The sequence below is a fragment of the Scophthalmus maximus genome, chromosome 11, assembly GCF_022379125.1.
Source record: "Scophthalmus maximus strain ysfricsl-2021 chromosome 11, ASM2237912v1, whole genome shotgun sequence".
NCBI lineage: Eukaryota > Metazoa > Chordata > Actinopteri > Pleuronectiformes > Scophthalmidae > Scophthalmus > Scophthalmus maximus.
In genome coordinates, this window is record NC_061525.1 from 15,825,492 (window position 1) to 15,835,321 (window position 9,830).

At 42.5% G+C, this 9,830-nt stretch overlaps 1 long non-coding RNA gene across 1 annotated transcript; it reads right to left on the reverse strand.

Moving 5' to 3' along the window:
* Positions 1–8,064: 8,064 nt before the first annotated feature.
* On the reverse strand, positions 8,065–9,798 carry LOC118299187. The gene is made up of 2 exons (XR_004789783.2): positions 9,293–9,798; positions 8,065–8,491 (listed from the first exon to the last, which is right to left on the reverse strand). It is a non-coding gene; the product is annotated as an uncharacterized LOC118299187 (long non-coding RNA).
* Between the last annotated feature and the right edge of the window lie 32 nt (positions 9,799–9,830).

Genomic DNA, 9,830 nt, shown 5'->3' on the forward strand with positions numbered 1-9,830 from the left:
ATAGTTTTTTCTGCAGTTACTTGTTCACTTGTGCACAGAAATCTTAGCATGATCTTAGCATGAAACCAGACCAGGTGAAAATGTTGCCTCTGCATTCCTAAGATTCCTAAAGGAGCACGTGAAAACAATTTCTACACACTAGAAGGTTCTTTCAGTACAAAAATGTGCAATGTGAATTAAAAACATTGCCTTTCTGATGCCAACAGGTCAGCAGACTGCCCAATTCCTTGAAACTCAATCCTGATTATGAATGTTTCCTTTACACTGGGAGGAAATGAGGCATGAACCAGGCAAGGTGTTACTTGCATGAAACACCCTTGACACAGACACATGGGAGCAGTTTCTTTTGACTACTAGAAATCCATGAAAATGAAAGATTTTCAATGTGAAAATGTTTCTGAAAGTACATGTTTTTTTGGATGTTGTTTTGTATCAGTGCTGTGTGAAATTACATCAATACAACAGCACTGCAGCATGAGCATCCTTGGCTGTTACAAGTTAGAAGACACTTGCCAGAGCAACAAAATCCATCCAAAAAACGAAAAAATAAATCATTACAAATTGTCAAGGCGTTACACAAAGTGACTCAGAAGTTTATATTTTAAACTCAGTTTGTTTATTGGGTTTTCAGAATATGTACACAGACTTGTACATTCGACTATTTTCAATTATTAATATTTCAACATATTATAAATTGCCTGCTTAATGTAAATACCGCAGAACGTTCTGTAACAGATCCCGATCGCCCCCATCTCTACTCTATTCCTGTGAATCATGCACTTCTAGGATTTGTATGCTTATGACATCATGCAAAATAAAAACTTTGGTTCCCGTCACTGCAATTTTGGGAGCGTCCCTTTTTCACATCATGCAATAATATAGTCAGAGTGGTCTGTGTCCTGCCCAAACCACGTATAAGAAAACCTTTCCATTTGACTCCTAAGTATTTTTAGAGATTGCCAAATATGTTGGCCTCCATCCATGATGGTATTTTTAAGAGCGTGGAAAAAAATGCCAGATGCAATAAAGAAAGACAGGATGCAGACCCGTATTCCTTGGCAACACAGTTGGCAGCCTGATTGACCAAAACAAAACTGTTGAGTGTTGTTGGCGTTTTTTCTTTTTTCCTCCATAGGGGCTCGCCAGCTGACCGAGGTGGAAACACGGAAATGCTAAGACACTTGAAAACTGAAACGCTGAAACACGCTATCAAGGACAAAAATTGGTGGTGAAAAAGGGCATTTGGGAGGGAGGACTGGAACTGACCTGTACGGTCTCCTCTTCCTGAGTTTTAACAGGCTTGTCGGAGTCATGTGTCCGTCACTCATTGTTGGACTCTGCTGCTGAAACAGAACTTTTTACTAAGTATTATAATACTTCAGTCCTCATGCAACCCATACTGGATACTGTAGGAATGCTGAAACAAATCTCTGCTTGAATTTGTAGTTGAAGAGGGGCATTTTTTTTTCAAAACACATAAAACTTCAAGTTTGACCTTAGACTGACAGTTCTGAGAAATGCTTGTCATTACTCGGAGCGCGTCAAGCACCAGCATGAAGGGTCCCAGCTGCTGTCCTCATGCTGTGCGCTTGGCTCTACTCAAACCCACAGTACACATTCCTCACTGACTCACCAATCTTGTGTGTGTGTGTGTGTGTGTGTGTGTGTGTGTGTGTGTGTGTGTGTGTGTGTGTGTGTGTGCGTGTTTTCATCTCTCTCCTTTAGTCTGCTCCTCTTCCCTCACACAGCTCAGCTCAGGCCCATGTTTTTGTGTGTGTGTGTGTGTGTGTGTGTGTGTGTGTTGTCTGTCGTTTAAACAAGTCAATGACTCAGTCCATTATATAATCGCTGCCAGTCAAAACACTGAGTCCACCCTGTCGTAGTCCGAAGAACCACCATCATCGGAAGTTCACACTGAACCATAATCATGGATTCTCTGTTTTTCTTGTTGCATCGTGCATGGAGATAAAAGGACAGTTTTCTCCCTGTACCCACACATACAAACACACACGCGCACACACACACACACACAAACACACACACTTGTGCCTGCATCATTTCCTGCCACAAACTGAAAACAGGTTTCACCTGCTGATGTCACAAGACCTCGCCTTTGTCAAACTTGAGCAATGCCAGGTCACACCCTAGAACCTGTCTCTAGGCTACACACACACACACACACACACACACACACACACACACACACACACACACACACACACAAGCACACACACACATTTGTAGTACCATTGTAATGTAGCAATTTTGTTTTTTAATGTCAAGCATGCTTATTTCTCTGACACCCAAAATTTCTTCTGTACGCAAGTGCATTTGTTTTTAGTGTGCTTGCATCCTCTGCCCGTCTTCACCCCTCCTGCTTCACAGTCTTATCACATCATCTGTTATCGACAGAACTGTAGCTACTGGTTTTCCTTTGTGGAGGTAGGAATGTGTATGTGTGCATACATGAATAGGAGGTGATGAGTAAATGACAGCAAGTGTGTAGGTGTTGGCATTTTGACCCAGTTAGCTTTGCAAATAAGGTGTTGGCTCTTTCTCGATGACAGATTGAAGACCATCAATAAGAGGCCACAAAAGGCCTGGATTATTACCATGGTTAAGTCAGTTAATGAGTTTTAGTTTTACTCGTACAGTTATTAGAGCTACATAACAAATCTGATGCTTAAGCGATTGTTCCGACTGTACACTTACACTGGAAATTTCCATAAGGTGAAACAACAGAAAATATGACAGAGAATCTGGTATGATGCTGTCCAACCTCACCGAAACTGTCACCTGACACGTACGACTTGATAAACCTGATCATCATTTTTTTCATCATCAGGAACATACACAACTCTCTAGTAATCTAAATCAATAGTGGATCAAATTGCAAGGACAGTGTGTTTGCTGCTGAGTCATTAGGGAATTTTGATTCACAAAATTATGACTACAATAACTTTCTGCCAGAAACACAACAAGACTTCATAGCTGCGGAATGTATTTACTTATTGCAAGACCATAGATGCTGCCTACATGCCAACCTATGATTTTCCATAAGTGCACCATGTCGGATGTCATTTGAATATGAGTTCTTAGAAATGTTGATGCTCTTTGGGGACAGCGTGCTTCCTAAATGTTGATGCAACGGTAGCATCCAAATGTGTGTCGTCCTGCTTTTCGATTTGCAAAGAGGATCTGAAATGTGATGAACATGGTCTTGTCTTTTTACCATCTATCCACACAAACACACGCACACACACACTTCAGCTGTGTGTGTGTGTGTGTGTGTGTGTGTGTGTGTCAATAGTGGTGTAGTGGGAAATACAAAGTGTATGTGAGAGAGAGGAGGAGAGCTTAGGGACTGAACAAAGGACAGAAGAGTTTCTGTCTCTTCCATATCACAGCACATACTTATTCATTTGACCATTTCATCATAATACTAATATGTTCATATGTAATAATATGCATCTGGATCTCTTACATGGCCTATACATGTACAGTGTGTGTGTCATTTGTACCTGCAAATTAGGGGGGAAAAAGTCTAACATTGCATAATTCGCAAATGTATGTTCCTGCAAAAAGTGAGTTTCAACCATGATGGGCACATTACAACTGACGTTGTTTGATCAGTTTTTTTCACATTAGTGGTAACTTCCAACTCATTTATCAAATGTTTTGCTTCTGTCTTTTCTCAAGTCCCTGACAGTCGCAGCAACAGTCTTCAGGTCCATCATCTCTCCATAAACTCACATTCGTCTTTCAATCATAGCTGTCTAATGTTGGAATCAGCATCACATCAGCGTGATGCCAAATTAACCCTGAATGTCTCAACACATCAAGCCATTCTCGCCATCTCGTCGGCGGTTGAACTGTCTGTCATTCATGCTCTACAACCAAAGACAAGGACTTTTTGGATTTATGTGCTTAATAACTTTGTGTGTCATGGATGTGTTTAAAACGAAATCCTTAGCAGCAAAACTGAACAAGCTGGTCTTGAATCCATAAACTTTGAAGACAAATGTGCAGCTTTGTTGATTCAGTTTAAAGGATAAAACCGTAATGAAACAACAACAAAAAAAGAACATTAAAATGATAAGTATAGTCCGTCATCCAGCTGTAATGTTTGTATGAACTCTGAAAAAGAAACACAAATTCAAACTCTCTGTGTTAGTTCTTGTATAGTATTATTCTTATTCCAGCCAAGACACATCTGTGAAACTCCCTTCTTCCCTCATTCTGATCTCTCCCTCCTTTTGTGTGCGTGTGTGTGCGTGCGTGCTTGTGTGTGTTTGTGTGTGCGTGCGTGCGTGTGTGTGTGTGTTTGTGTGGGTGTGTGTGCGTGCGTGGGTGTGCGTGCGTGCGTGTGTGTGCGTGTGTGTGCGTGTGTGTGCGTGTTGTTCCGGCAGTGCAGCCAAGAACATACTTTTCCTTTTAAAGAATAAGTCAACATGGTTAAAGAGAAAGCGTAGGGCGGAATACTACCGTGTGATCCAGATAGAAAGGTGGTTATGGACTTTGGTACGTGACACAGGGGCGTTATCGGCTGAGAGTCTGGCATGTCGTCCAGCGAGTGAAGATAGTGGCACCGCATCAAAGACACACGCTGTGTAGTGACGTAGAGCATCTTCATACTTTTTGATAAAGAAATAATGGGACGGTTAAAAAAAGAGCCCTGGGATCATAGTGAAATATTTAGGTTATTGTATTAACGTCTGTTCGTTGTTGTGCAGGTTCCATTCATTGTTGACCCTCTGCTGGATGGTTTCCTAAAGCCTCATCTAAACTCCCAAAGGCACTTGAGAGTCTCCAACCTGAGTTTGCCACGCGATTCTCTTTGAAACCAGAGGACGAGGGCAGACCTGGAACAGGGGCAATATGTTTCTCCAGCGGTGCAGCACGCGTCTCTCCCCTCCTGACAGGGTTAAAGGATGATAAATGAAGGTGAAATGCCCCGGGGCTAGTTGAGGCTAGTAAAGTGGAATACCAAGAAAGGGCATTGTTGAGTTTATTACGGATAATTTATCATTTTAATTCAGTTCACCTGAGCTTTATCACAGTGACGTTTTTTTCGATGGAAAAAAAAACATGCTGCCAAAGCACTGACGTTGCCAGATTAAAGTAAATGCGGCAACCATAATACAAAAAAAAGGAATCGCATGCACTGCATGGCACGAAAGAAGGAATTACTGACGACAGAAAATGTTGTAAGAAATGCTCCCAATGGGGGGAAAAAATGAAATATATTGAGCTTTCTGCTCCAAAGAGTTCCATCTTGCTCTGTGACAGTCATATGATCTCGTGCCAGGAGGGCGAGACAGATTTTTGCGATTCTCGAACAGGAAGCAAAAGGACGGAATATCTGGGGAGATTTTCACCTGATTTAACTCACTGATGGAAAACAGAAAAAGTTAGTGGGACGTTTGCACAAACATCTTGACAGTTGCTGACTTCAGAAATGCTTTATTTTACACATATATATTATAGGGGGCAGAAATAATGAGTTGAAGTGTGTGGGTGAACTCTCAGATTACTGTTTTTGCGGCGACGTTCTGTGGAATAGCTGACTTTTGACATAACACTCCCACAGCCATAAAACAACAGTTTTACAGGAAGCCGTCAGAAAACACTTAAAAGAAAAAAGTTCATCTCGTTCTCCTCTGCTCCGTGTCTCCTTTTCTCCACTGATCTCTTTTCACAGGCAGCAAAAATCTCTGAGCTTTTCTATGCTTATAATACCAAGTCAAAGCATTCACCAGGCGACGTCTTACAACCAGCCTTTTACAACTCCAAAAAAGTTTCCTACAATCTGACTTTTATGACACTGGTGATGAACAAAATCCTATTTTCTGTTGATTCTTCAGGGATGTTTTTCACCTGTCATCTCACTTTTCTTTTGTAAAAAGAAGCAGTTTGTAAAGTTTACAATGTAACTGACGGAGCTCATTTCCTGGCAGTCTGAAGTGCAGCCTGCAGTTCTGAACATTTTGTTTCATTTGTTTCATTTTCCGACTGGGGCTTCCCGTCTATCCCTCCCCGCTCATTCTTCTGCCTCTCTACGACCTGGCCCCGTTTCCGTGTGAGAAGGAAGAGCGCTGGTGTTCTGGAAAAATGGGAAAGGAAATGATGGAGGAGGAGGAGGAGGAGGAGGAGGAGGAGGGGTAGTCAGCTGTGTCTACTCATTCATTTCTATTCTAATCTGTAACAACAGTGTTGCCCAATACTGAAGGGTTTGCGATAAGAAAGATTAAGGGTCAGGACTTTAAAATCTTAAAACCAATAAAGTGCAGGTCAATGATTTCCTGTATCACGGCTAGTCTAACGTTTTTCCTGGCATGACACAGACACACATGTTGCACAACTACGCGGTACATCCTATATCCTCTTCTATTTTCTGGACTTAAAATAAAATAGGCAACATAGTAGAGTCTCGATCGATACGTATTCCTCGTACTTTGGTTGACTGTTTACTTGGTCACAATGGTCCGAGACAGACGTCAGCGCGTCGCACCATGTGCGATGGTGCTCGATCTTTCTCTGTGATTTCGTTTGTTCTGTCTCCGTCCCGGTGGACGAGGTTTGTTTTTCGGGAGTTGTCAGCGGCACTTGACATCTGGCCACGCTCTTCCAGGTTTGGCAAGAGCACCCGATGATTAAACAGTCCCAGAAATATAGCCCCGAAACATCTGCGGAGTTCTCACAGCTTAATTGCGGGCGCCCGGCCGACACGGGATGAAACCTGGACGGCGGCCACGGAGGCAGCCCACTTTGTTTGTGGTAGAGTCACAGCAGATCAGCCACAGGGCCCGAGCAGCGGGAAAACACCTCCACACCGACTGAGTCATAATGCAGCGACGGACGTGGATATCTCCTGCAACAGGCTGTGGTGACCTTGAACTGCTTGTGAACCTGCAGCCATCACACACTCACACACACACACACACACACACACACTCACACACACTCTCACACACACACACACACACACACACTCACACTCACACTCACACACACACACAGGGGTAGGTCATGTGCTGATAAAGCATTTACTGTGCCAACATGCTGAGGATTGCTCAGTATTTAAACATATTTACGGAGAGCAAGTCCGACTGTTATGGCCTTTTACTACTATTTTTATTATGTAGCAATTAGATGAGTGGAAAGAGACAGATTTGCCCTTTTTAACCCAGGCATGGAGAAACAGCTCCTCTGAAAAGCCAAAGAGCTCATAGCATCAGTTTGTACCATTCAGTAAAACGACTTTATATGTATAATGATGAAAGACTTTTTTCTAAAAGACATGTACATCGATGAGCCACATCAGTTAAACAGAAGACTGCTTTTAATGTTGTGGCTGAATCGATGTAAGTGAAACCAAAGGTTTGTCTAATTATTTGTTCTCAGGAAATACATGTGGATTTCTCCTTCAACCAAACATTTCACAAAAGCTGAAGCTGAGCCTCAGCCGATTTGGTACTAGGACACAAAATAGTACATGTTGTGCAGAGACAGAAACAGAAAGATGTCAATTCTCTGACGTTGACTCATATCTGTGAAATGTGTCGCAAAAAACTGCTCAAAAAAAGCTCCGTCTTGCAAAACAATGCAGATCATTTTTTTCGTACTCAACAAAAATCTCACCGGTGGTTCCTCTTTGTGTCTGTCTCACAATTCTGCTGCATTTTGGTGACGTGCCAGAGAGTGAAAAGGGTTGTTGTGTCTTGAGATCAGTAGATCAAATCTGGACCCTTCATGGTCAGTGTGAAGTGTCAGTGTTTTCTTTTTCTTTTTTTTCGCCCGCAGCTGTTAAGTTCACGTTTGTTCCTGAGGGGAAAAATTTGTCTGGGATGTGGATGAGAAATGTGTAAATCTGCAGAGAAAACACCCTTCAGAATACACACACACACACACACACACAACACTCCAGATTTCACTCGGTTACAAAAAAACACCACTTCTGACTCCCCTAACGCTACGAGGCTGATAAACAACTTGTACGTTCCAAGCTGGGATGCACAATGCTTTACTGTAATATCATCCTACATCCACAGAAAGGATATAATATAGAATATGAATTATTTCCATTTTTATTTGAACATCTGTCTTTTGACAGAGTTTGGCCCAAAGCAGAAATTCCTCCAAAACCACACTTCTGTGTTGACAGAGGAAGCAGGACCTTATTTCCTCATATTTCCTCATTATTCATGGTCTTTTTATTTTTCCTTTCCTTCCATCGAAAATGTGTTCATTTAGCATTTCTTTTTGAGGACCGCATTTGGGTGTTTAGCTGTATCACACCTGAACCAGCCTCAAGGAAAAACCCTGCAGAAAACAAGTTTAACCAGTCCAGTGTCATGCCACAGGCTACACCTCGCTGGGCACATCTTTAACCCTCTCAGTTCACAATCTGCCTGTCTTCTCAGACCTCCCCCTCAGTGTGGATGAGTCCAAGCTGGCGTTGTTCGTCTTCTGTATGAAGCGAGCACTCCAACTGAGGACACAAATGAAGTCAAGCAACATTACTTTTAAAAACGCTGCTTTGAAACGGACGAACATGGAACAATACTTATCCAAATCAAGAGTGTAGTGAAGTTGGATCCGAATTCCTACACTACCAGCCTCGGACTTAGTGAAATCCCGTAAAGGGTTGTTTCATTCAGCAACAACCCCTATATAACAGTACAAATTTCAGAATAATTTCACAATCATTCGATGATTCATTCAAATGAATTGGAAAAGAACAAAACAAAGGAAACAGGCTCCGTCAAATGATTGGTTTGTGGAGATAAGATGTCAGTAAAATTCTTGAGAAGGGAAAACGTCCGGCTTGTATTGCCAAATGACAGTTTTGTGTTTCCCTGTTACTCCACTGCACTGACACATACAAAAAAAGAAAACGTTTTGACCAGTCATCAACCACTGCACATTAACCTGCCAGATTACTGGGAGTGGTGTCCATAATATGCAGCGTATGGACTGATGTAAACACTGATTGGCAGGCAGTCGTTACAACATGTGGGGATTTCGCAAAAGATCTTCACCACACTGTTGTAGCATGAGTGCGTCCAAAGAAAAACACTGTGTAACTACCGTGTGTCATACTGCTCGGACGCGTACAGAATTGTCTTCTGCGTATTCATTTGTTGAATAAGTTTGGCGTTTTATAACATTTTGGGGTGTCTTTTTAACATCTGGTAAGGACAGCCACTAATGTGAAATCATAATAATCATGATAATCATTATAAAACGAATTCAAAAAATAAATAAATCAACAGAAGATTCAGTCTCATACCATGCACGGAACGCCTCCACTGCTTAAAAACAATGCTGATTGCTACGTGACTTACAGCAGAAATCTGATTCAGAAGTGTGTCCTCTGGAGGAGTCATGTGACCCTCGTGGAAATGTGTTTGCACGTTCACAGGTCACTGTGGCGCTGTGTGTGCATGGGCTCCAAAGTCCACGTCCACCAGCAAGTTATCCTACATAGAAACATCCTTATCTGTTGCATGACATATAAGCGATAACGGTGGAGACACTGTGTCCCTGCCCCTCCATACACTGCATTGGGAGAGTCGGGTACTTTCCCCCGATAGCAATCTGGTCGGGGAGATTAAACCTCTCACTTACTTTCTCTCTCCCCTCTCTCCATCCCTGACAACCACCCCTCCATCTCTTCCTCTTCCCTATCCTGATAAATCATCCTGGTCAGTTCAGTGGCATGAGCAGCCTTGGTTCATCACATCTCCGTGGCGGCCATGTGAGCTCAAAGAAATCTGCACTACGGCGGCTGCTAAGTAACGGCTGACCCCGGGCCTGCTTATGCGTGC